This window comes from Tasmannia lanceolata, unplaced genomic scaffold (assembly GCF_043159265.1).
Source record: "Tasmannia lanceolata isolate RefF3 unplaced genomic scaffold, GAP_Taslan_0.1 ptg000003l, whole genome shotgun sequence".
NCBI classification, from domain to species: domain Eukaryota; kingdom Viridiplantae; phylum Streptophyta; class Magnoliopsida; order Canellales; family Winteraceae; genus Tasmannia; species Tasmannia lanceolata.
Genome location: NW_027518680.1, coordinates 45,330,225 through 45,357,856, shown reverse-complemented (window position 1 = coordinate 45,357,856; position 27,632 = coordinate 45,330,225).

Sequence of the window (27,632 nt, the reverse complement as noted above, 5' to 3'; positions counted from 1 at the left end):
CACGATCCATAATTCGAACCATCAAACATGGGAAGTCTAGAATCCATTGGTTGCCTTGGATCTTTTCTCTTGAAGGTTTTCAATGAAAGCCTATGTAAGAGCCTTAAGCTCTGATACCAATTGAAATCCCAATAGGCAACACAAGAGGAGGGGTGCATTGGGTTATTAAAATTTTGCCCTACTTAAGTGCAATATTAAGATTAATTTTCACAATTAACAATTAATCATAGAATACAATGAATGATAGAAGACAATAAAGCTCACTCAATGCCTCTTGATAGGCCAATACAACCAATACAAAGCTCTCACAAACTCTCCAAAAGATAAGCAAAACAAAGCCCTATGGAGATCCTCTTGTTGAATGTTGATTTGCAAAATCAAAGCATGAAGAGGAAAACTAAAAACCTTTTATTTGAAAGTTTGGACTCAAGAAGATGTTAAATGATTTGCCAAAAGGTTATTTAGTTGGTCTTGGATAGGGTATAAATAGCCCATGGGAAGATACGACCGTTTAGGGCTAAAATCGTAAAAACTGGGTTGAAAAAGTCAACCTGTGCAAGCCCCAACGGCTCTTTTGCCAGACCGGCGTGGTCGACTGGGCTACGGCGGTCATCCGCCCCTATCGGGCAAACCTTTTTAAATTTCAAATTTCTATCATCGCGGTCGATCGACCCATGGCGGTCGCCCAGCGAGGGCTACTTGGACTTTATATTTTGTCCAGTTTCCTATCTGCGGTCAACCGGACCTATGAAAGTCGACTGGCCCAACCATGCTGGATTGTTTTCGAATTTCCAGAAACACATCCGAGGTCGCCCGGGAAGCCCTGGTCGACCGGCCTGCTATGTTTCGGCAGGTGCTGGATGTCCAGCCCCCATCCCGCGATCACTTGGGTAACCCCGGTCGACAGACCCTGTTTAAAAATAATTTTTAATATATAAAATCCAAGGGACTTTGGGCCATGTTCTTTGGGCTTTTGTCCAAGGTTTTCAAATACATTTTGGGGAGTGTGAATGGTTTTCAAAGATGTTAAAGTTAATTATGAAAACCTTCGAAAGTGCAAATACAAAAAATAAGAGGACTCCAAATACAATCTAAAGTGTATATCCTTGAGTCTTCTTAGATTGCTTGGTTCCTTCGCACTTTCTTCGACATCTTCCACTTGTGAGTGAACTCTTCAACATTCTTCGGTGCTTGTGACTTCCTCCATTCCTTGAGCATGTTGGATGATTCATGAGGTGTCACCAATGCTTGTTCAACTCCAAGCTTCTACTGGCACTTTACTAGGCAACTTGTGGGATCTTGAACTTGAGCTTCTTGACTTTGAACATTCTCCAACTGGTGATGTCTTCACTGTGAGTGCAAGCTCTTGATCATTGTGTGTGCGGATCCACAAGCCATGTGTTGAAATGAGTTGTGTAATGGCGATATGACATATCAAATTCCTGTATATAACACAACACTCAAAGACAGCACATTAGTCCATAAAAACTAATCAATTTGAGTTTGCTAGCATCAAAACAAAATGATAAAGGTGAATGATTGAACCCATGAGAACCCTTGGGCTTACACTTTCTAACCACTTGTCAAATTTTCGAGCACAATTACTTTTTGGAAAGACCTCAAAACGACCTACAACTTTGTAGTTTACCACTTTCCATAATTCTGCCATTTAGAGGTCCAAAAATCAGGTTAAAAAATGGGCCGGCACCATTATTATGGGAATGCACCTTGGAAGATAAAGTATTTTACATTGTCCGTTTTATGGATTGGTGACTTCCCCATTCAGTCACTTTGGCACTGGACGTTCCCAAAAAGGGTACTATCGGGTTGGGTGAATTAGATAATAGACGTCTGGACCTTACCCCTCGAATCAGACAAAACAAAGAGGGGTAAGGTCCTGTTGAGTTCTTACTCTTCCAGCGAGACTTTGATCCATTTCATAACATAAAGGTTGGATCCGTTAGATATTGGACAGGTAAAGAAATTTCTCGTTGAGTTACGTACCCACTTAAAAACAAACAAACCTCAGTTCCAAGAAATCATATCTTCTAACTCCACCAAAACCACCTAGGCATGACATGGCTGCCATATTCGCACTGCATCAGGTGGGTTCTCTTTTGTTTTCACCACATCTTCCACCTCTTATTATGTACAAATGCAATGTCGTAGATGGTAATTTGGAACTAGAAACTTGTTCTGCATCTCAGCCTGTGTTTTCGTCCCTTGTTTCCTTCGTTCAACAAGTGTAGTATCTGATTCTTTGAATATACAAGCATTAAGTACTAAAAAGAAAAAGGGGACAAATACTACTGGTTTTTGGAGAAGATCTATCTCACTCTTGGATTTTGATCTTGACTTTCCAAAAAGGGATTCTCATGAGAAAAGAAGAGGAAGCTTTCGGCCATGGGAGTGGGAAGTGAGTTCCAGATAGCGAGGCGTTAAGAGAGATGAAAAGGAGAAAGGGCTCTTTGTATGTTGGTTATCACATATGTAAAGGAAGAAGCTCTCGGTTTTGAAAAGGAGACGGAATAAGCAAGTTGAAGGTGATGTGTGATCTCTTGAACAAGAGAGTGAAGGCATACTATGGATCCCGTCCAGAAGGTTGCCCCCCTTCCATGACCTACGAGCGTGTGTGTTACGATAGCGCCTTCGTCCATTGGTTTTGAATATGATTGCTTGTCTCGTAAAGTTGAGATGAAAATCCTAACTTTACGAAAGAAGCCATGACTAGAGTCGCCACCTAGGTTAAGGCCTAGGACCCATAGTTAACTTTGTATGTTTGGTCTACAATTCCGAGTTTGGTAGGTTACCTGGTTATAAGAAGGGAAGGTGTTAGGCACCCTTCTTGCCCGACGAATGTCGGTCTTTTCTTTTAAAATCTTTAATTGTTTAAATTTTAACTAAAGGGGGTGAATGTGAATGTTTACTTGAACTAACCTAAGGGTTCCTAAGGATTTGGCCGTTCACAGTTTAGACTCATGCGGGCCAGGAGTACATCCTACATGCAATTAAATGCTTATGTGCCTATGTGTGCGATTTGACGATTTATGGAATTGATGATGATTTCGTTTGAATTGAATTTGATTAATTGATTTGAGGTGAAATGATCAATCTTATATGAACTTAGATCTAATGGAATGGATCTAAGTTGCACTTTTAGTATCTTTGTGAAGTTTGGCCTCTAAGAGTTCTAATGAGAAACCTATAGTGAAATTTCTAAGTTTTAGAACCTAAAGCATTTATGTTTTTGAAATTTAAAATTTAAAATTAGTGATTTTCCAATGGATGCAAGTTCTTAGGTTTTTTTAGCTTTTTGAATTCTTTTAGAGTTCCAAACTTAAACACAAATAACTAAACATACAAACAATTATTCTAGTCATGAAAGAAACTGAAACAAACAACCTAGCATGCGAATTCTAAGCATAACAAGCAAGCAACATATTATTTCTAGCATGCAAAGAAAAGAAACTACATTAACCATGTGAAAAATCACTAAACATGTAATAGAAGAAAGGGTTTTGGGAAAGGGATTGGAATGGTGACGAGGGAATGTGAATTATGAAGAAGGGTGTGGAGGGAATGGAGAAATGTGCGACTGAACCTGGCTTTGCCAAGTTGCCTACGTACCCCGTGGTGGGGATCAAGCCACATGTAGTTCCGTTGGTTTGAATTTTGAATTTAGGTTTGGACTTTGGTTTGTAAACTTGGATTGGAAGTAGCTTTTTTAATTGAGAATAGACTCAATGAATTGAAGACAAAAGGGATCGTCAAAGGACTGACTTTGGAATTCAAAACCAAAAGGGGTGAGCTTATATGATTTGGCCGAGTAGGTTGGGCTTGTTCAGGGATTGGGTGTGGCTAAAAATGACTCGGATTAGGAATGTGACTCAGTTGGGGGTAAAAGGTGCAACTCTGTTGGATAGATGGAACTCCGTTCGGTTTAGGAAGGAGTGCAATTCAGTTGAACTAGGGAAAGGTGCAACTTGATCTCGATGTAAAAGGGTGACTCAGTGCTAGTAAAGTACGAAGGTTCAAGTGGGAATGTGACTCGGGTTGGGTAAAAGAAGAGGTAACTCGATTGGGAAGGGATGATTTGGCCCATTCAATTGGATCAGATTAAATTGGTGGGGTTCAACTGAATTCTAAAAAATTGGATTGGATTAAACTGGATGAGTTGACAGAGTATAGAGTTCTAATGGGATGGAGATTAATGGTATGGGATGTTCAATTATGAGGAATAGGTTGGGGTACCTACCTATGAGTTGGTTAGAGGATATTAGGCTATCAGGGTTGAATATGGATATGAGGGGATGGAAGCATGGATGATGAATAGGTCTGATGGACGTATGGCTTTTTGGAACAAGTGAGAATGGGAGTATGGTTTGATAGAATATGAGGTTGGTGTATGGTATGGGCATGGGGGATGTGAATTGATGACCATGGGGATGAATATAAGAATGGTCTGATGGGATGAGGATTGATAATGAAGATGGATTAATATGAGGCATGCTAATAGAGATGGACATGGTGATGATGATGGAATTAATGGATGAGAAGTGTACTGTTGAGATGATTATAAAGAGATTGGGTTCGGTTAGGAAACAGGTTAAGTTATTGAGTGCGGCTGGTTACCGGTAGGGTTTGGGTCAATTAGACTAGGCTGGGTAAGTTGGGATATTGGGTTGGGTCAAGTTGGGTTGGGACGGGTTGACTCAGGTTGGGTCAAGCTAGGTTTGGGTTGCGTCCTAGTTGGACCGGGTTGGTTCGGGTTGAATTGGGTTTGATCCGGGTTGAACTGAGTTGACTTAGTTTGAGTCAGGTTGACTAGGGTTGAGCCGGATTGGACTCATTGGATAGGGTTAGACCGGGTTGGTTCGGGTTGACTCGGGTTGGAACGAGTTGACTTGGGGTTGGAACCGCTTGAGTCCGGGCTGGGCCGATTTGGTCCGAGTTGAACCAGGGTTGGGGCTGATGAGCAATGGTGAGAGAGTACAATTGAGACCTAGTGATGAGGGAGTGTGAAATTTAGGTCTATGGAACCAAGAGGGGGTGAATTGGTTTTATCAAAAATTTATCCCATTTTAAAATCAAAGTTTTAACCTAATTCAATTTTTCTTCTCTTGCTTAATTTTTTGGTTAGTTCAAATAATATCAAAGTAAAAGGAAATACCTGTGGACCCCGATCCGAGAGAGGCGGCGGGGACGAGCCCCACACGCTAAGTCTCTATGGATCATCCACGTGAATGGAGAGCTCTACCAAGGAACTCTCGAAAGAAGTGCCCCTCACAGTATGAGTGGCGATAAAATGTGAGATACCTCTCGATTCGGGGACTATCCCAGATTCGAGGCGTACCTTAAACAAAGAAGAGTCGCCATCCAAGGAAGTGGGCCAAGGATCCCATACTATGCTCTATTGCAACGGATAACCAGAGATTATAAAAAGAAGGTTCGTGCCTGATTACGAATTTGGAAGGTCCAAAGAGCAACTCGTCCGCCCAAGTGCAAGCACCTGGTCTCTTATGCCATTTATTATTGATTTCAAAGAGTTTTGGGCGAAAGTCATATGAAATGGAAACGAATATCTCCGAGAAGACGTCTATCTAATCATGCATGTCTCGGAGGAAAAATAAGCACACATAAAAGAAATAAAATAAGTGTCACCTGAGAATAGCTAGGTTATCAGTGTCATACCTAATTGATGTCTAAATTCTGGTGTGCAAACACATGCATGCTACAGCTAAAGGTATAAGATCTGTACATGAAAGTAAGAAAACACATTAAAACATAAAACACAAATCAATCCTATATATAACAGGACAAGACAAATCCTAACTCTAATGCGACTTGACTCGGACCAAGATGGTCGTCCATCCCAGCTGCTCTATGTATCCCGGCCTCGGGAAGAATCGGAGTCAACGTAGTTCGATGCCCTATTCTAAACTACTATGCCTAACCATCTCGAACCACTATCCTAGACTCGACTGATTTTTTAAAGCTTTTTTGTACAATTGCTTAAGTTCATGTGAGTTGTAATTTTTAGGACTCTATATAACCTAACTAATGCAAGTTGATTAGCCTTAAGCTAATGCAGGTGGGCCGTCTCCTATGTGTAACTAGGCTGTGCAACCTAAGAAAAACCATGGGCTGACTATATGCTTCCTAGTCTAGCCATCGGTTCGACTGAATGTCTAACCGATCGACTTGAGGCCTCCTAACTCTAGGGACACTCACACGACAGGACACACCATATCAACAAATCAGGACAAACTCCTAACTCTAAAACACCCTAAATATCTAGGATAAACTCCTAACTCTAGAGGAAGATCTTTTTGAAAAGGTTTTGAAGATTTTTTTACATTTTTTTGGAGGGTTTGAAATGCTTATTTTTAAAAGTTTGGCTGGACTTGGGATGTGAATCCCAAGCTGCACTACGTACCCTATGAGAAGGGATCAAGCCAACGTAGTTCGGAACAGAATTTCCTAACTACTCCTAATGACTCTTGATTTTTGAGATTTTTGGTTTTTAGATGTTTTTGAATTTTCAAGTGTTTTTTACTCAAAAGGACAAATCCTATCATCATAAGGGGAGGACAAACTCCCGAAATCCCGCAAAGGTTGGACAGCATCCTATGCTTTGCGGGGGAACGAACAGAATAACAACTCTGCAAGGGTCGGACAGCATCCCATACCTTGCAGGAGTGGATAAAAACACATGATTTGATTAGAGGTTGGACAGAATCTTAAACCCTATGATGATAAGACTGACTCTTGAAACTGAAGGACTGACTCTCTAGCTATGGACAGACTCCTATGATAAAGACTGACACTGAAATTAACAATTCTAAGAAGGATGTGCTAATGAGACAAAGCCTGTCTCCTAAAACAAAATGAGATAAAAAATGGAGTTAGTGAGACTATGCAAGTCTCCTAGACACAGAGGTAGGCTCCAAGAGAGGTGCTGATGAGACATGGCATGTCTCCTAAGGGTGAACTCACTAATGAGACAAAGCATGTCTCTAAAGGGTATAACTTTTTCTACATGAGACATAGCCTGTCTCCTAAAAGGGGTTTGATTTTTCTGCTGAGACACAGTTTATCTCTCTAAAAGGTTGACTCCAGCTAGCTCCATCATTGCCTTTGCAATGAATAAGGGCTACTAATGTTTAAGAGTGTAAATCTAAAAGACTGGGTAAGTCTTTTAAATGAAAGAGGGGAATGTTACTTGGACTAAGTGAGTCCCCTAAGGATGGGCTTGGGCTAGCGCCTTCATCGCCCTTGCAATGAATGGATTACCTAAAGTGTAAGGGCATCTAAAAGATCGAGAACTCTCTAACTAAAAAAAAGGGAAGAGGAGAAAAAAGGGTACTACTATGACTTGTTATAATATGGGGTAATCTGAACCCACAAATCGATTAGCAAGAACACAGGAATTGTAGCCACACACATCCTCTTATGGATTTAACAAATAGCAAAAACCAATGAGAATACTACACTATGCACACCAACTGCCACTCAAGGTTGCATAAATGAAACACAAAATCACAAGTCAAATATAAGAACAAACGTAAGAATTTCTAGAGACAACAAGTATGACAAATGTAGCTTAAACAAAACGAAAATAGAAAGAATGACACATAGAGGTTATAGAGTTACACTAGAAACTTTGGGTCTAATCCTGTACCAACCATGACTCTAGATAAGCACAACATGAACGACAATTGACATAAGTAATGAGGTGAGAGTTGATAAATATGTTAGATACATTGCCTCACCAAATCAATGGAAATCAAGATACAAAACTGAATTATTTATTGTGCTGTCCAATTATACCCTTAAAAGCTTAATACAATAATGGAATTAGAATCCGTAAACTAGAGAGTTTTCTCCTTTGGAATTGCTTAACAAACAACACACATACAGGCCTTAGGAACTACTATCTATGACAATCATTTCATATAATATTACCCTCATGCTAATCAACAGATTTTGTCTATCTAGCATAACATATGACATGCCCACACATGGTAATACAAACATTTTATATCTCTTAATATTTCTAACAGTTAGCAAAATTAATATGAGCTTTCATCTCACACCTAGAGTTCCACAGGTTGAGTGACTAAAAGCAAACAATTATAAAGTTTAGAATTCAAGCACTTTAAATGATTCTCTAGACATAAGGAAAGAAAAGAAAAGAAAACTGATATGAGCATGTGTGTTCACTTATCCCTACTGATGTAAGAACCCATTTAACCTCGTTCTATACATATAAACAATAGTTCAAAATCAAATGTATAATAAGGTTTAGGGGCTGCCAATATCAAGGAGGTAGGGGCTGCCAATATCAAGGAGATAAGGGCTGCCAATATCAAATGGGGCATGAGGGCTGTCCATATACAAATAGAATAGGGGCTGTCATTAACAAAGATGCATGGGCTGACAGTAGCAGAGTGAAGAGATGGCTTCACAATTGAAACTATAAGAGGGGATGGTGGTGATGTCCAAGAGTCGTAAGATTGAAATTATTAACCGGCATAAGCAAGCAATGAAATAAGTCTCGGACATAGAAAACATTACCCGAAGTCATAAATGAGAGAGAGAGAGAAAATGAGAATTAAAGTGAGTTTGATATCAACAGTAGATGAAAATGTGAAATGAAATGGGTTTCACAAGAGAAATGGAAACACTAAACTTTTACCCAACTCTCTCTCTCTCTCTCTCTCTCTCTCTCTCTCTCTCTCTCTCTTCCTTTTCATATCAACAGATGCTTAATACAATTTTTACATTGAGCCCAATTTTAAATCAAATACAAGATCCAACCCGCCGATCCTAAAGTAACACTGGCTGAAAGGACAACTTGATTATGTTGGTTAGTCACAAAGATATTATGACCAGGTGACACCTTTACCTCTCAACTGATTTTATTTATCCCAAGCTAATACAATTAGATGCTACTCTTGACTTAGTTCCAGTGCTTAATAGTAAAAATCAAACTTGCAAAATGTTGAGAACATCACACTAGTCCTCAAAGTCCTCGGAGTCTGAATCCATTTGATTAGAATGCTAAATAAAAATTTCCCTGCTTGGGTCATCTGTTTATGATGCGAGGATTAACCTCTGACACATCATAACAAATTGACACAAGAAAACAAAACAGAGTAAGGAGTAATTGTATTCCTCCCTTTATACCATGACCTTAATGAACTGAGAAGTAAGCTTCTATTACTAGTTTTTTTTTTTTTTTTTTTTTTTTTTAATAAGAACGAGGAACAATCAAAGCCATCAACCAAAATATCCAACAATGCAGAAAAGGGGCACAATCACAATAATAAAGAAAAGCTATGGAAGTTACCTGAGAATATAGGTGAGAAATCTAATTGGAATTGTTCTTTTTGAGTTGCCTGCTCTAATTCTGGCCAAGAAAAATGAGATTTGACGGCGACTTTTGATCGGATGGCAACGCTAATCAGCAATAAAAATCGTTGGAACCAATGAATCTTCAGCCCCTTACTTCTTCTTCTCCCTGGAACTTTTCTAGATCTGATTTTATTTCAAGAAAAAAAAATCAAAACCCTCTCTGCCTAAAATCTCTTTCCTTGCAATTTCTCACTTGAAAATGGGAGATCCTCCTTCTCTCCAATTCTTCTCTGAATTTCTTAAAGTCTAAAAAAAAAAAACTAGAATTCAGCCAGGAGTTGGCCAGGATTTGAGTGGAATGGCCGGACCTAAGCACAAAACATGTAGATTAAAAAGTTTAACTCAAGGAAAGACATATCAAAAGCTAATTAGAGCTAAAAGTGAGCTAGATCTGCTGATGGAGAGGATGGCCAGAGCTAGAGTGTTGCCGGAGAAGATGCCAGAGATGAGAATCGGGAATGTTGCTGGAATCTGAGAAGCTTGCCGGGGAAGCAAACAGATTCTCTTCTCTTCTACTCTCTACTTCTTTAAATGTAATGAAAGTGGGTTTGGATGCTTGGATCTGTGATTTGAGGGTTTGGATTGAGAAAAAGAAGATGAAGATGATCGGATTTCCGTCGGATCTAGTAGGGAAGATGATCGGAGGTTGAAGAAAATAATCGTATTCCGGGAAGGATTCGCCAGAGAAGATGATTCTCCCGGCCAAACCCTCTCTCTTTCTCTGATCTGCTTTTGCGAAAATCCCTCTTTCTCCCTCTGTTTTTCCGAGAAAATGAGAAAAAAACCCCTTCTGCTCGATTTTTATTTTTTATTTTTATAAGAAAATATGGGTGATATTGGCACTAGCCTCTTTGATTGGCGTGCGGCTGCGGAAAATTTGATGAGGCGCGCGATTGAATCGTGTCTTTTGGATCGGCCCATTCCAGGATAAATTCGCTCCCCTCTCAGGATAAACACACCCCCCTTTTCTGCTTTACACTACGGTCCTCTCTTGGCTCGTTCGCTAGGCAAACACGCTCGGATTTTGACGAAATTTTATGGGGACCTAGCTGGGACCCTAACCTACCTTGGGGTGAAATTTGGGGTTCTAAAGCAATGGTTTGATAGGGTTTTACTCAATCATGAAGGGTTTAGGGTACGGTCAAAATGGGGTGTCTACAGATGCCCCTCTTTGGTAGAGTGTGCTTGTCACGCGAATGTCAAAGCTGAACAGACAAACCATTTTGGCTGACCCGAAAAAGAAGCAAATCAAATTTTGATTTTTGGTTTTGAAAATGATATTTACAAAGATAACACGGTGAAATAGCCTTTCACCTGACTCTGACTCTGCAAACGCTGGTGAGATAGCCTCTCTCCAACTCGTAACTCAAAAATGGATATTGGATGAGATAGCCTCTCTTGCAAAACTTTAAAGGATTGATTTGGATGTGAGAGAGCCGGGAAGGAAATTGATTTGGTTGTGACTGAACCAGAAGACGGGGAATTGACTTGACTGTGACGGAGTCAGAGAATCAGGGATATTAGCGTGGTTGCGAATGATCCAGAAGATCGGATAATGGACCTGACTGCGAATGAGTCAGAAGGTCAAAATTTTGCTTAGTTGCAAATGAACCGAAAAGTAAAGGGGTGACTTGACTGCGAGGGAGCCAGAGTCAAGGATATTGGCTTAGTTGCGAATGAACTATAAGACCAATAATAATGACTTGGTTGGAATGAACCGGAAAGTTAGAAATTTGACTTTAGCTCTGAATGAGTTAAGAATTGGAAGATTAACTTGACTGCGAGTGAGTCAGAGTCAGGGAGATTAGCTTGATTGTGAATGAATCAAGAAATCAGCGAGAAACTTGGCAGCGAATGAGCCGAAGAATTTAAGATTTTAGCTTGATTGCAAATGAACCAAAAGGCTGGAATTTGATTTTAGTTGCGAATGAGCTAAGAATTGGAAGATTGACTCGACTGCAAGTGAGTCGAAGTCGGGGATATTAGCTTGATTAAGAATGAATCAAGAAATCAGTGAGAAACTTGGCAGCGAACGCGCCGAAGAGTCTAAGATTTTGACCCGGTTGCGAATGAACCAAAAAGGCCGGAATGATGACTTGGTTGCGAACGAATTGAAGTCAAAGAGATTAACTTGACTGCGAATGAGTCAAGAAAATAAAAAATAGACCTGACTGCGAATGAGTCAGAAGCCTAAGATTTTGGCTTGGTTGCAAATGAACCAAAAGGCCGAGATGATGACTTGGTTGCGAATGAACCAGAAAGGTAATAACTTGACAAAATCAGAAGTTAAAGAATTAACTCGGTTACAGGTTAACCGAAAAGCTTGACTGCGAAAGAGTCCAAAGCTTAGAGATCGACTCGGTTGCGAATGAACCAGAAAGTCGAGGATTGACCCGGTAGCGAATGAACTGAAAAGGTTGAAACGGTGACTTGGTTGCGAATGAACCAAAAATGTAATAACCTAACATAATCAGAAGATGAAGGATTGACTCGATTACAGATTAACCAAAAAGTCGGGGATAGAAGCTTGACTGCGAATAAGTCAAAGGCTCAAAGGATTGACTTGGTTACAGACTAACCAAAAAGTTGAGGATAATAGCTTGACTGCGAATAAGTCAAAGGCTCAAAGGATTGACCTGATTGCGAATGAATCAAAAGGTCGAGGATACGAGCTAGACTGCGAATGAGTCCAAGGCTCAAAGGATTGACCTGGTTGCGAATGAACCGAAAGGTTGAAAATACGAGCTAGACTGCGAATGAGTCCAAGGCTCAAAGGATTGACCTGGTTGCGAATGAACCGAAAGGTTGAAAATTACGAGCTAGACTGCGAATGAGTCTAAGGCTCAAAGGATTGACCTGGTTGCGAATGAACCGAAAGGTTGAAAAATACGAGCTAGATTGCGAATGAGTCAGAGGCTCAAAGGATTGACCTGGTAGCGAATGAACTGAAAGGTCGAGGATACCTTGATCAAGCCGAAGTCTAGATGAGACGGTACGAGAATCAAATGTATGATGGGCCTGTGGAAAGGCTTTGACCAGAATAACAGTTAGATGGACTTGTGGAAAGGCTATTCTCCATACTAACGGCTAGGAGGTTCAAACAATAATTTTGTTTCTGGATGCGAAAATTTTGATCGATCACACTGAGAGATTGATTGTCTCTTGCCGAGAACTATGGCGAGTGTGAGTTCTTTGCTGAGAACCAGACTCAGATAACCTGTAAGAATTTGGGTATCTCTCTTCTGTTTTTTTTCAAGAGAATTGTATTATGCCGGGGTTGAAGACTGTGGGAACAAATTCTAGACTCCGTTGGGGAAACTGATTTTCTTGGGAAGTTGACTCTTCAAGAAAGTGGACTCGTCTGAGGAGTTTAGAAGTTTGGTTCGAGATATACTCGTACATCTCTTATCTCAACTTACTGAAGACATTGACACTGATTGCCTTTTGCGTGCTTGATATCTTTTATGACGGAAGTCATAAAAGATGCCCCTAGTGTGTTGTGATTCCATGACAAGAGTCTTAAGGAAGCGGAACCAGGATAGGTAAGGGAAATTTGGATTTGCATGGGTTCTTTCTTTGGAATAGGAAGAACAATCTGTACAATGGCTAGGTTTGAGAATTCCTTCTGTCACTGCTCACTGTTTGAGGCCTTAATGTCTCTGGCAGATCTGAACAAGATGTCTCTTGCCCCTCTTTGATTTCCAACCAGGATTCACTTTGAATTTTCTTCGCATTTTGGAAAGTGTACTCTCGCTCTTCCAGTGCCAGACAACTTTAGACCTTGAGAACTTTACACCTTGAGAGAAAAATGGATAAGAATGAGGAATAGACTTTGAATGACTCGATCATAGAAAATTTATACGATTCAAGGGACGACTCACTTTTGATTCACCCTTAGATCCAATGTATTATTTTTTAGGGTAAGGCTAGCCTCTCTCAGAGTAATTTCAAAAACCATGTCAAGAGGCATTAATTTCCTCCATCGGTATTTCCGTCATGGTTATTACCCCTCTTCGGATTGCTCAGTTTTAATGCCCCTAGTTTAGAAGGGTATCAAAGTAAGTCTCGCCGACACTACTCAGATTCCGGGATCCTGCCCTGTTTGAAGACTGCTTCTCCATCTCGTCCCTTCCCTCCTTGCGGGAACTCATGACTATTCCATTCCAGGTTTCTGGTCTAGCAGATCATCTGTCTCAACTCTTGTTTGCATTGCTTGCATTCGTGAGTTTTTCATGGTTGAGGAATTCCTTCTACAATTCATCAGCTCTTTCTTCATGGGAAGTCTTGCTGCTGACTAGATTGTCTTCTTGAGTTTTCAATCTAGCAAAGCGATACCCTTTCTTTGTATAAGCTAACTCTTTGACTTAGCAAATACATGAACCTCTTTTCTCTAGGCCATCCTTTCAGGTTTTCAACCTAGTGGGTCTTCAGACTCTCATTCTTTTCTTTTCTTTCTGTTTTTTGTTCTAATTTGCCTTGAACCTTTGCTTGTTTCACCAGAAGGACTTTCTAGGTAGGCTCGGGTTCAAAAGGGTTAGATATCTAAGGTTCTAAGAATTTGGACCGAATCTGGTCTTGCCAGACTACCTACGTACCCCAAAAATGGAAGATCAGATCCGCGTAGTTCGTTTTGGGGTTTATAAAGAATGGTTTAGCCTTTCTAGCTTCAAAATTTTGGAAGGGGGATGATTTAACTTTTATCCCAAAGGTTGACCGAACCTGAGTTGATCAGGTTGCCTACGTACCCCCGAAGAGTTGGGAATCAGGTCATGACGTAGTTCAGGTGCATAAATGCCCCTGGTTTATAATGTGGTTGAAAGAATGGTTTGTTTTTAAAATGTTGGCTCAAAGGGCTCACAAAAGAATTTTTTTTTTAACGTTGGGATTTTGGCTATAAAGGCTCAAACGTCCAAGGATGGCCTCCTGGTGTTTTGATGTACAAGCTTTTGAGGAATAAGGTTCAACGGCTTTGAATATTTTTGTCGAAGAGTCTGGCGGTATTTGCAAGTAAGACTCCAACCACGGTGCTCCATTTGAACTTATGCAATTTTCAAATATCTTGAATTTATTCTCAAAATTATACAGCTCTCGATTGTCTCCAAATGTTGGAGACAATTCTGATATTCAATCTATCTCATAAACTCCATCACTTGGATCTTTGATTTTTCTAAGATGTTGTGTTAGGGACACATTCCCTTCTCCTTCTTGTCTTTCTCAGGCTCTTGTTTCTTTTAGATGTGCTCTTTCTTTGGGACATAAGAATTGTCCCTACTATCTGAATATAATGACTTGAAATCCCACCAAGATGTACAACTCGAATGTTCTTCTTGGGGATCAAGTTCTATGAACACAACTTTGCATCTGAAAACCTTGATAACTCGGTTCTCCTCTTTGAGTTCTTAAAGCTGCTGGAGAATCAAGGTAAGAGAATTGGTAATAGCAGCAGGTGGAAGGCCATCTTGGTTATCCGCCATTGGTGAGGATGAGAAAGAAGGAGATGATGGGGTTCTCAGAGAGGGTGGTGGAGAGACAGAATTCCTCTCCAATCGTGAAGAGACCCGAACCCAAGGAGTAATAGGGTTAGCTATGATGTTTACTTCCCTGAAATATTTGAAAGACACATTTTAAAATCACGGAAAGAAGTAAACAATGATGCATGCATAGACTAGGATAATGAGAGAGAAAGATGAACTTTATTGATCAATCATTAAAATTTGAGTACATGGTTCAATCTTTCAAAGATAAACGGATAAGATTAAACATGGAACTAAGCATTCTTTTTAGACTTCTTCTTTGGACGACAATCTTGCTCAGCTGACTCTTTTAGAGGTTTGATGATCCTGACATCCCAAGCAGATGAAACGGCTTTGACAATCTTGGGCTTGAGATCCTCAGGCGGGTAGAAATGACGAAAGGGAGGCGCAATGGATTGCTCCCTTCCATACTGACGCTGAATCCTGGCAGGAACATAGAAGGAAGTCTTTTTGAGGCCAAGAAGGTGAACATAGTTAGCTTCTCCAGTGTTGAAGACGGCTTCTTGGATTCCAGGAATTTGCCAATAAATCTGATCTTGTTGGCGAGAATTTAACCATTCAACCCAATCGCTTTTATGATCAAAGGAAACATCATGACGTCATTCACTGAAGGTGTATAACGTATGATCGAAATGCACAGGAGCTGCGATTTTTAGCTTGTGGCATAACCACACCTGGAGTAATGCAGGACATCCCGAGAAAGAACCAACGAAGGAGCGAACATAAGAGCCTGGACCTGAGTTGGCACGAAGACGACCCATATCATCCAATCCATTGAAGGTTTCTGCAAGCATAGTAGGAATTGGATTGGCGCCACGATCCATTTGATCAACGAGGTCCAGAAGAACAGCTGACGCAAAGCGAGAAGGCTGGACAGTGAGGAACCTAGCAAAGGAGCAGAATCTCAAAGCGCACCGTCGGGCTTTTTGAATATCAACAGCACCAATGTGTACAACAGGAGAATAAATGTCAATCAGTTGCTGCATGGACACTTCTTGGCCTTTGATGAAAGAGTTCATGGATTCATCTGGATTATTCATCAAGCGAAGGAACAAAGGACGATAATCTGGAACACAGGATGGCTTCACTAAAGGGCCAACCACAGGATATTCCAATAAGGCACACCATTCTTCAAAGGTGGGGCACATTTCTAGGTTGCCAAAACGGAAGACATGATGATCGGGATCCCAACACTCTGATGCGGCATAGAGTAACCCCCAATCGAGCTTGATGGTTGCCACGTAGCCGAAGAGATTCTTCTCTTGTTCACTTATGGCATAGATGTGAGATTCTCTTAATGTACCACGGATCCAATCAAGAATTGTACGAGTAGACATGGTGCCTGTAAGCCAAGAGAAGATATACAAGAATGATCAAGATTACATGAACACGAGATTGGGATAAGTTCCTGCCAGTAAAAGAAAGTATGAATACACGATCGAATCACATGATAGAAGATTGAAAGGCGTACGATCAAGAGATGAGATGAGATAGCGTAAGATTGCTTTCAACGGATAGATCATGAACGACTAATCCTATGAGATCTTTGGAAACGAATGGGATTTATATCCTAACCCCAAAGGGAAAGTTTTTTAATCTTCGCACATTTTAACAGTGTTACCTGAAGGCATCAACCATAATCCTAATCTATCGGAGTGGAGAGAGAATCTCGACTCATGACTTTGTTCGTGCATCTAAGGACCGATCGTGACCATTGGAAGATGGACCACGGCCTAATCTAGACACAAATGGGTAAGATATCCTAAACTAGGCTCACACACGTGATGCACATGTGTTCGTATACTACATGCATGTGTGGGTTAATCTACGGGTAAGGCCAAGAGTTTCCTTAGCGCGAATCCATGTTCGATATACTGTACCAGTGTCCTTCGTATCAGTTGTGAACAAGAGATCCGTTTACGCACCATAAGGTGCTAGGCTAAGGGTGGAATGCTTCTCTAGCACAGAGGCACCAGGTGATGAAATCCCAGTCAACCATGCTAGATAACACTCCGGGTTCCTAAAATAGGATGTGTGTGCATGTGAGATGCAAGAGTTTAGATGCGAGTGATGTAAGTGTGTGCAATAAGTTCGCGCAATCTATGATGCCTTCAGGTTTTGTTAGATTAAGTTTGAGTAAAATACGATGAGAAAATAAAACATACAAACTAATCAAATAGAGTTTTCATGAGCCAGTTAAATTAAATTCAAATGAATTATCTTTTTACAATTTTAATGAAGTTAGGTGGTCCCTAGCAGAGTCTCCAAACTGTGGGACCCGATCCCGCGAGAGAGGTGGGCGCGAGCCGCCATGCCTTCTCTTGGTCTCTCGTACCCACGCGATTGGCGTGTGCTCTTTTAGTATTTATTTTAATTCATCTTTTATGTGAACTTGGGATCACTAAGGCAATCCGAATTCCACACAAAAGAGACTGACAGAGTCGCCACCTAGATGTGGGATCTAGGACCCATAATTAACCAGAAATCTAGACTCGCTACCTGGTTACAAGAATGAAAGGTATGGGGAGTTATCCACCACATGCACCATTCCTGCCCGGTAATCGGTCTTCGATTCCAAAAGCTAACTCTTTTAAATTTATTTTAAATGGCTCATTCAACTCTCTGTTAATGTGCGAACTAAGTGACATCCATCCTATGATCTAATTTCAATGTAGATCCTAAGTGTGTATCTTGATTCCTTTATTTGTTTGAGTCCAATCTAAGTGAAAGTTCTCCTAAAATTCTAATTTCATGGAAAATCCTAACTGATTTAATTAAGGATTTACAAGAAAATTAATATACAAAACTCCACAATTTGTTGTGGAGCCGACTCGCGGTTGGTATGCCATCAGACATCCAAGCTGCCTACGTACCCAAGCCTCACTAGGATCAGAGTCGACGTAGTTCGGTGCACCTAAGCTAAGCTACTTATGCCTAACTCAACTAAGACACCGACCTAAACGGGATTGACTGTTTCAACAGTTTTAGGAGAAGTTATTTAATTCAAGTTGAAGATTTTATTATCCTAGGATTTCATCTAAGATACTATATGATTCTTATCTAAATTTCAAGTTATTCCTTAGACTAATGCAGGTTAGCCTACATCCTAGTTTACTAGGCTTGTCCTAGGGAGAGATTGGGTGACTAGTGTAACTAGACCTATGGCACGGTTGCTATCCGTAGCAAGCGTCCGTGATGAGGCTGGACTCCTAACTCTAGGACTCCCTAAAACTTAAGACTCCCTAAAACCTAGGACACGACTTGACATAAGTGTTCCTAAATTGGGCTCTAATGGTTCCTATGAAGGAAACCGTGATCCAACGGTTCCGACAGACACGAGATGAATCGATTTCAGTTCTTGAAGTTAGTTAATTTCAGATTTCAAGGATTTTCAGTTTTTTTGGACATTTAAGAATTACCAATGGCTCTAGGGTTCACCAATTTCGGCCCAGAATAGCATCCAAGGAAGGGAATCGTGCGCTCTTTCCTTGCGTAATTTAATACTTAGGTTATAACATCTTATTGCCTGGCATATCTCAGAATTTCCGTGGACAGTAACCTCGGAGCCAACACCATGCTATAGCTTAAATATTCAAATTGTCAAAGATCGAGTGCAATAGGGATACGATTATGGATGCACTGGCCATTTTTCCAGGAAAAATCTAAAGATCCTAAAATTTCTGTTTTAATGGATTAAGGATTTAATATGTGACAGAGATTTAAGGTTCTTTAGAGATTTTCAGATGATTTTCAATTAATTTCGGATTTTCAATGAATTTATCAATTTTAAACATATGAGTGATTTTACAAGTGAAACTGTTGCAAACGAATTCAAAATGAGTTGAAACTTCTACAGCAGCAAGATATGATCAAATGTAGCTTACTGGAAGATGTTTACAGATTTTTACATTAAGCTCATATTTAATTTTGATTTAACAATTAATTGACCAGATTGCAAAAATAATACAGAAACTACTAGAAATAGAAATATAAATTTAATGATATTTCTACAGAAATAAGATATGAGTAAATATAGCATGCTGTGAGATTTTCACGAATTTTAGAAACTATTTACTATCAGTTTCGGATTTTTCAATTTTCAGACCAGATTATGACTTAACACTAAATCCCATATGAAACAAGATCTAAATCACTTGAAAATTTTACAGAAACTAGAAATATGGAATATAAGACTACTGTCAAACGTTTGGGAATTTTATCTGTGATCTGATGTCTGTAAAAATTCTCCCAAAATCTGATAATTTTCAAAGAAAGCATAAAATAATATACCACACCAAATCCAAAAATTCTCAAAACTTCATGGTAGAATGTATCAGTATTATATTATTTTACCACCAAATTTCATTAATTTTGGAATTCGTTTAGTATATATTTTATTTTTCTTCGTCAAAAAGATATTTTTGAAGAATTTTCTATTTTTAAAACACGATTTTCGAGAAAATTACGATTCCGGAAAACGTCCTCCAACCTTGTTTTGATGTGATGAACACAAGAAAAATTTAAAATTTCAAAAAATAGATCATCCTGAGATGGCTATTTTTTCGAATTTCGTAATTTCTCAGACAATATTTTAAATAAAATTCTACTCTTCACTCAAATTCTAAAAAACCGTTGATCCAATGTCCGATTCGATCCGATAGTTATTTTACTCTATTTAAGTAGAACATCGTATTAAATTTTGGGACGAAACGGATTTGAAACACTCATGCAGATCATGATTTTTAGTTCACACATTTAATATTGAATTAAATTTAATTAAATGCTAAAAACCATGCAAAATTCATAAAAATGCCAAATCATCTGGGAAAAATCTGAGAATAGTGTACTAACCTGTAGGCGAGATCTCTGCCGAGTCCATGAGCCGAAAAGTCCAAAAATTCCGCCGACCCTCGATCCGCTCCGCTTTCTTTTTTCTTTTTTTTCTTTGCCACCGTTCCTCTGTTGAATGTGAGAGTGATTGAGAGAGAGAGATTGAGAGAGAGTGAGAGTGAGAGAGAGTGAGGGAGATATAGAGGGAGTGAGAATTTGAGAGTGAGCGAGAGCGAACAGAGAGGTTTCAGAGAGATAGAGAGACAACAGAGGGAACGAGAGAGAGAGAACGAGAGAGAAAAAATAGAAAAACAGAGTGAGATGGTGAATGAGAGCAAGAGAGATAGAGAAGGAGAGAGAGAGAGAGAGAGAGAGAGAGAGAGAGAGAGAGAGGGAGAGAGAAATGAGAGGAATGAGAGAAAAAGAAAAAAATAGAAAAACAGAGTGTGAGACACTCTATTTTTCTTTGTTCTCTTCTTCCTTTTTTTTTTTATTTAACAAGAGAGAATAGAGTGGGATGAGAAGAGGAGAGTGATGGAGTTGGTAGAGGTTGAGGGAGAGGCCGTGAGGGGTAGGGAGAGAGTGAGTGATGGAGAGGGAAAAACAGAGAGTGAGTGAGGGATCGAGAGAGAGAGAGAGACAGAGGGAGTGAGCGAGGGAGAGGAAAAACAGAGTCTGAGGGATCGAGAGAGAGAGAGAGAGAGGGAGTGAGCGAGGGAGAGGAAAGAGCTCTTTTTTTCCTTTTGGCTATCAAGATGAAGGGCGTGGGAGAGGTGAGGTGAGGTGAGGTGAGATGGAGAAGGAGAGATGGAAAGAGCTCTTTTTTTCTTTCGAGCCAGAGACGAGAGAGTTCTCCTTTAGGGGAAGAGACCAGACCTTCTATTTTCCTCCTCGAGTTTTTCTCTCCTTCCAGTATGTCATTGCCATATATATATTTTTAGAATCAACGGATATTTTGCACCGAATATAGCTTTTGTCCCAATTTAGCAACTCCATCTTTTCACGAGAATGGTTGTTGTTTCAGCAACAAGGAAACAACGAATGGCATCAAGTTCATGTAGGTCCCACATATATTGCTTTTAGAATTCAAGCTTCTATTTTGAAACACTCCTTGCTCTTAGTTTCCATGCACGCGTGTGTTTGCCTTTTTGACCATCCAATCCATTTGATCCGAACCATACAAATGATGAGCCACAATGTAAAATGGTCGAGCCCTAAATCATCTCCATTGGTTGATCTGAACTGTCTAAATGACAGGCAATAATGCGAATTGGTTGTATCTCGCAAGTCATTTTATGGGCTAATCATAACCGTCCAAACAATATGCTGCGAAGTAAATTGGTTGTGACTCCCAATTTATTCTCAGGGATGATCTAAAATTGTCCATTTGGATGGGCCACATCCCAAGCTAATTGTTTCCCCTAAACCATCTTTGTAGAATGAACTCAACCGTCCGATTTGCAAGTCACAATATGAATTGGTTGGGCCCTCCCGAACTATTCCCAAAGATTGATCTGAACCGTTCACTTTGACAGGCCATGGCGTCGATAACTTGTATCCTCCAAATATCACTTCCGTGGGATGATCCAAACCATTAATTTATAAAGCTGTGCCTCAAAAATCATTTCCAAGGATTATCCAAATAGTTTCATTTGATAATCGCAACAAAATTTGGTTGCTAACACGACCTCTCTGAGATCTTGACCGCTCCTTTGATGGGCATCCTTATGCATTGGATCGAAGTAGGCTCAAAACTCATTTTTCATTAAAACCATATGCAGGCCCCCTGGTTGGTCCAAATTTAAGCAAATATTCAATGTGGGCCCACTGACGGGTCCAAGTTCTCCCTTGCTCGGATTCTCGTGAATAACCTTTCTTAACACTTAGCGGGATAATGCGAAACACGGGAGAAATAATCGACAAGATCGAAAAAATATAAGAGACGCGGACACGGGAATGGAAAACACTTGAAAAACCGACAGCGGAACACTAACTTCTTTGTTGATTAAAGCGGAGCAAAATGGGGGTGTCTACAGATGCCCCTCTTTGATAAAGATGACGTAGTCATCGAATACCAAAGCAAAAAGTGACAGAACCATTTTGCGTAGCTTTAATCGACAAAGGACTCTCTAGACACACTGCAACTTAATATAATGCAAGACCCTAAACGAAATCCTAGAATTGGAATGCAATAAAAAATCCCGCTGCAGTGTCGTTCACAAACGGGCAACGAGAGCATGAGATATCATTTTAGAATGGATATTCGGAGGGAAATGAGATATCACATTTATGTGATGCTCAAAGAGAATAAGAGACCATAGTCGTATGGACTCGGAAAGAATGAAATACCGTATTTGTACGGATTCCAAGGAAATGAGACATCACATTTGTGTGATGCTCAAAGAGAATAAGAGACCATAGTTGTATGGACTCGGAGAGAATGAAATACCGTATTTGTACGGATTCCAAGGAAATGAGACATCATATTTGTATGACGCTCAAAGAGAATAAGAGACCATAGTTGTATGGACTCGAAGAGAATGAAATACCGTATTTGTACAGATTCCAAGAAAATGAGACGTCATATTTGTATGACGTTCAAAGAGAACAAGAGACCATAATTGTATGGACTCGAAGAGAATGAAATACTGTATTTGTACGGATTCCAAGGAAATGAGACATCGCATTTGTGTGATGCTCAAAGAGAACAAGAGACCATAGTTGTATGGACTCGAAGAGAATGAAATACCGTATTTGTACGGATTCCAAGGAAATGAGACATCACATTTGTGTGATGCTCAAAGAGAATAAGAGACCATAGTTGTATGGACTCGGAGAGAATGAAATACCGTATTTGTACGGATTCCAAGGAAATGAGACATCATATTTGTATGATGCTCAAAGAGAATAAGAGACCATAGTTGTATGGACTCGAAGATAATGAAATACCGTATTTGTACGGATTCCAAGGAAATGAGACATCACATTTGTGTGATGCTCAAAGAGAATAAGAGACCATAGTTGTATGGACTCGAAGAGAATGAAATACCGTATTTGTACGGATTCCAAGGAAAATGAGACATCGCATTTGTGTGATGCTCAAAGAGAATAAGAGACCATAGTTGTATGGACTCGAAGAGAATGAAATACCGTATTTGTACGGATTTCAAGGAAAGTGAGACGTCGCATTTGTGTGATGCTCAAAGAGATAATATCATTTTCAAATGGATTCAGAGAGATATGATGATTTGAGCTTTGAGAGAAATCGAAATTTCCAATTAACAACTTTAGAAGCAAAGGATTTAATAACACCATGCAGCACAGCACTTTCAGGGCTTAAATATGGGATGCCACTTCATTAGCAACCTGCCCCAGTTTGAGGCATTCTAACCTCCTTCTATTCATTGACCAGAGATCATTCTTCAAAGATTTTTCGCCATTCATGACAGTGTCACTTTTTTCCCAGTTTCTCAGAACCTGTTAATGAACCTGCCTCCAGAGTGATTGCACCCTACAACAATTCTAAAAATAGAGTTCGTAAATTTTTCTAAAAAATAGAACCACAGACATTTGTAATAAAAAAAGACAAAATAAGAAAGATTACTCAAGCAATCTCGTTATGCTTCTGACTTATCAGCATTTTCTTTTCGGTTAGGCTAGCCTCTTTTAAAGAATGTTTCTCCATTGATAAACATCTTCACTTATTTTTTAAGACAGTGATACTCCATATATCTTTCTATCGACTTTCGGATTGCTTTGAAATTAATGCCCCTAGTTTCAGGAATTGTTGTTATTAGCTTTGCCTGACCTACTGCGACTTCAGAGATCGAGGTAATTCTTCTGGCGTGAACCCTATCTTACCACGACCAAGTCTTCCTTTTTTGGATTTTCAACTTGGCGGACCGCTCGGCCTTAACTTTTGCCTGAATCGCCTTTTCAGGTTTTCGACTCAGCAGGCCACCCCCTTAACTTTTGCCTAAGCCGCCCTTTCAGGGTTTCAACTTAGCAGGAGAATGATCCTAAATTTTACCTAGATCGCCTTTTCAGGTTTTCAATCTAGCGGATCTTCAAGCTCCATTTCTTTTTTTTCTTTTTCTTTATTTTTTCATTTTCTTTTTCTTTTTACTTGAACACCAAAAGGACTTTATAGGTGAGGTAGTGCTTTTCAAAGAATGGCTTATGGTTTTGCAAGAGTTTCGACTGAACCTGTGAACAGGTTGCCTACGTATCCCAGTGTAGGAATCAGGTCATGCGTAGTTCAGAGCGAATGCCCCTAATTCGAAGGTATTTCAATTTTTTTTTGCATGAATATTTTTTTTTTACTTCTTTTTGGAATTGTAGACACCCTCATTTTGCTACACTTTAAGCAACAATAACCTAATATATTGATCCGTGGAATTTCATTGGTAAAGTATGCATCCTCAAATTTTCTGAAAACCGAAATGATAAAGAGATGTACCTGGTGAGATGATTAGATCCGAAAAATTGAAAAATACCCTGATTGGTGAATTTAGTGTGTTAAATCCATGTGAGAGCCCCTCTATCATGGATTTATATGTTTTAGGTCATTAATATCTCGATCTGACTTTACAGATCATCAATCGGGACAAAATAAGCTAGGGTCACTTCACAGCCCGGGACCTGATTCCATTCCGAGACCCGATTTCCGTAAATGTTAGATCAAGGGCAGATCTTAACCTGTGTGTCTTTCCTTACTAAGAATTTGTGATCATTTAGTCAAAATAGGATTGATCAAGGTTAATCTCAAATTCAGATTAAACATTGTGTCACTTAATTGAGCAAAAACCCAGTGAAAAATCACGGATCAATGTAGGTGAACGAGAGCCGTCAAAATAATTTAACCAAATTATCAACAACAGTGCTTTCAATACTTTAATTGTTGTCAAAATTCATATTTCAAAGGTTAGGATCATTCATCAAAAATTGATTAAGTTGGTTGGATCAATCGAATCGTCAATTTGATCAACGGTTGGAAAAACGATTCGCTGTTAAAAACCGACGGCTCGCATTGGTAAAAAATTTTGAAAATAATATTTCTATGGCAACATTGGGCTTAAATGAAAGAGGAAAAATCAACGATTTTAATGGCGAAAGAATTATCGAAATCAGACTTCAAAATCTCCTGAAAACCGCGTTTTTCGATTTTTACATTCAAAATATTTGAAAAATCTTTTACAAAATTCTAGGAGATTTGGAGGCATCATCTCGTCTATTCTTTCGATCGAAATTGATCTCAACCACCCAATCTTATTCCATATCATTGCAAAGATTTCAGGATATTTGGAGACCCGATCTCGCCCGTTCTGTCTATCACATGGAGATTGCAGTTAATCGCAACCATCCAAATCGTTGCCATTCTCTACAAAGGCAACCAAATTGGACATTTCCCTTGCCTTGAAATTTGCTTCCAAAATTTACAAAGATTCCAAGGACAAATGGCATCATCTTGGACCTTGAATTGTTCCTAAATCTTTAGTACTTGATCCTGGCCGCATAAGTGTCTGCCATTTTTAACATAGCCATGGCTTAAATGGAAGATGCCAAAGAAGAGGGAGAATATTCTAGAAAAATCCGATCTTGGCCATTCTTTCCCCTTCCTTTTTCCATCACTCAATCTCCACCCTACACCTCTAGGCCCTAAAGATGGCAACCTGGCTCATCCCTCACCTATAAATACCCATGCTCTCTTCTTTCAAAAAAGGAGAAAAAAAAGAGGAAGAAGACTCAAAGAAAACTACTAGAGAAATCCTCCATATCCCCGCCTTCAAATCTTGTCCTATTCAAAGGATACCTAAAATCTCCATTACAGGTAGGTGCACTATTCTCAGATTTTTTCAGGATTATTTGATATTTTTTTATGTATTTTTGCACGAGTTTTAGCATTTAATTGAATTTAATTCAATATTATATGTGTGTGCTCAAAATCACGATCTACATGAGTGTTTCAATTCCGATTCGTCCCGAAATTTAATACACTGATCTATTTAAATAGACTAAAATAACCATCGTATTGGATCGGACATTGAATCAAAGGATTTCAAAAATTTGAGTGATGAGTGGAATTTTATTTAAAATAATGGCTGCGAAATTACAAAATTCGAAAAAATAGCCATCTCAGGATGATCTATTTTTTGGAATTTAAAATTTTTCTTGTGTTCATCATTCAGAACAAGTTTAAAGGACGTTTTCCGGAGTCGTAATTTTCTCGAAAATCGTGTTTTAAAAATAGAAAACTCTTCAAAAATATCTTTTTGACGAAGAAAGATAAATTATATACTAAACGGATTCGAAAATTAATGGAATTTCGTGGGAAAATAATATGATACTGGTATATTCTACCATGAATTTTTTGAGAATTTTTGGAATTGGTTTGGTATATTGTTTATGCTTTCTTTGAAAATTATCAGATTTTAGGAGAATTTGTACAGACATCAGATCACAGATAAAATTCCCAAAATTTTTACATTAGTCTTATATTCCATATTTCTAGTTGTCGTAAATTTTTCAAGTGATTTAGATCTTGTTTCATATGAGATGTAGTGTTAATTCATAATTTGGTCTAAAAATTGAAAAATTCGAAACTGATAGTAAATAGTTTCCAAAATTCATGAAAATATCACAGCATGCTATATTTACTCATATCTTATTTATGAAAAAATTTTATTGAATTTGGATTTCTATTTCTAGTAGTTTCTGTGTTATTTTTGCAATCTGGTCAATTAATTGTTAAATCAAAATTAAATATGAGCTTAATGTAAAAATCTGTAAAAATCTTCCAGTAAGCTACATTTCATCATATCTTGCTGCTGTAGAAGTTTCAACTCATTTCGAATTCGTTTGCAACAGTTCCACTTGTAAAAATCACTCATATGTTTAAAATTGATAAAATTCATTGAAAATCCGAAATTAATTGAAAATCATCTGAAAATCTCTAAAGAACCTTAAATCTCTGTCACATATTAACTCCTTAATCCATTAAAACAGAAATTTTAGGGTCTTTAAATTTTCCTGGAAAAATGGCCAGTGCATTCATAATCGTATCCCAATTGCACTCGATCTTTGACAATTTGAATATTTAAGCTATAGCATGTTGTTGGCTCCGAGGTTCACTGTCCACGAAAATCCTGAGATATGCCAGGCAATAAGATGCTATAACCTAAGTATTAAATTGCACAAGGAAAGAGCGCACGATTCCCTTCCTTGGATGCCATTCGAGGCTGAAATTGGTGAACCCTAGAACCATTGGTATTCCTTAAGTATCCAGAAACCGAAAATCCTTGAAATCTGAAATTAATTAACCTCAAGAACTTGAATCGATTTACTTTGTATCTTTCGGAACCGTTGGATCACGGTTTCCGTCATAAGAACCATTAGAGCCCAATTTATGAACACTTGTGTCAGGTCGTATCCTAGGTTTTAGGGAGTCCTAGAGTTAGGAGTCCAGCCTCATCACGTACGTTTGCTATGGATAGCAATCGTGCCTTAGGTCTAGTTACACTAGTCACCCACTCTTTCCCTAGGACAAGCCTAGTAAACTAGGATGTAGGTTAACCTGCATTAGTCTAAGGAACCACTTGCATTTAGATAAAATCATATAGCATCTTAGATGAATTCTGAGGATAATAAAATCCTCAACTTGAATTAAATAACTTCTCCTGAAACTGTTGAAACAGTCAAATCCGTCTAAGTCGGTGTCTTAGTTGAGTTAGGCATATGTAGCTTACCTTAGGTGCACCGAACTACGTCGACTCTGATCCCAATGAGGCTTGGGTACGTAGGCAGCTTGGATGTCTGATGGCATACCAGCCGCGAGTCGGCACTACAACAAAT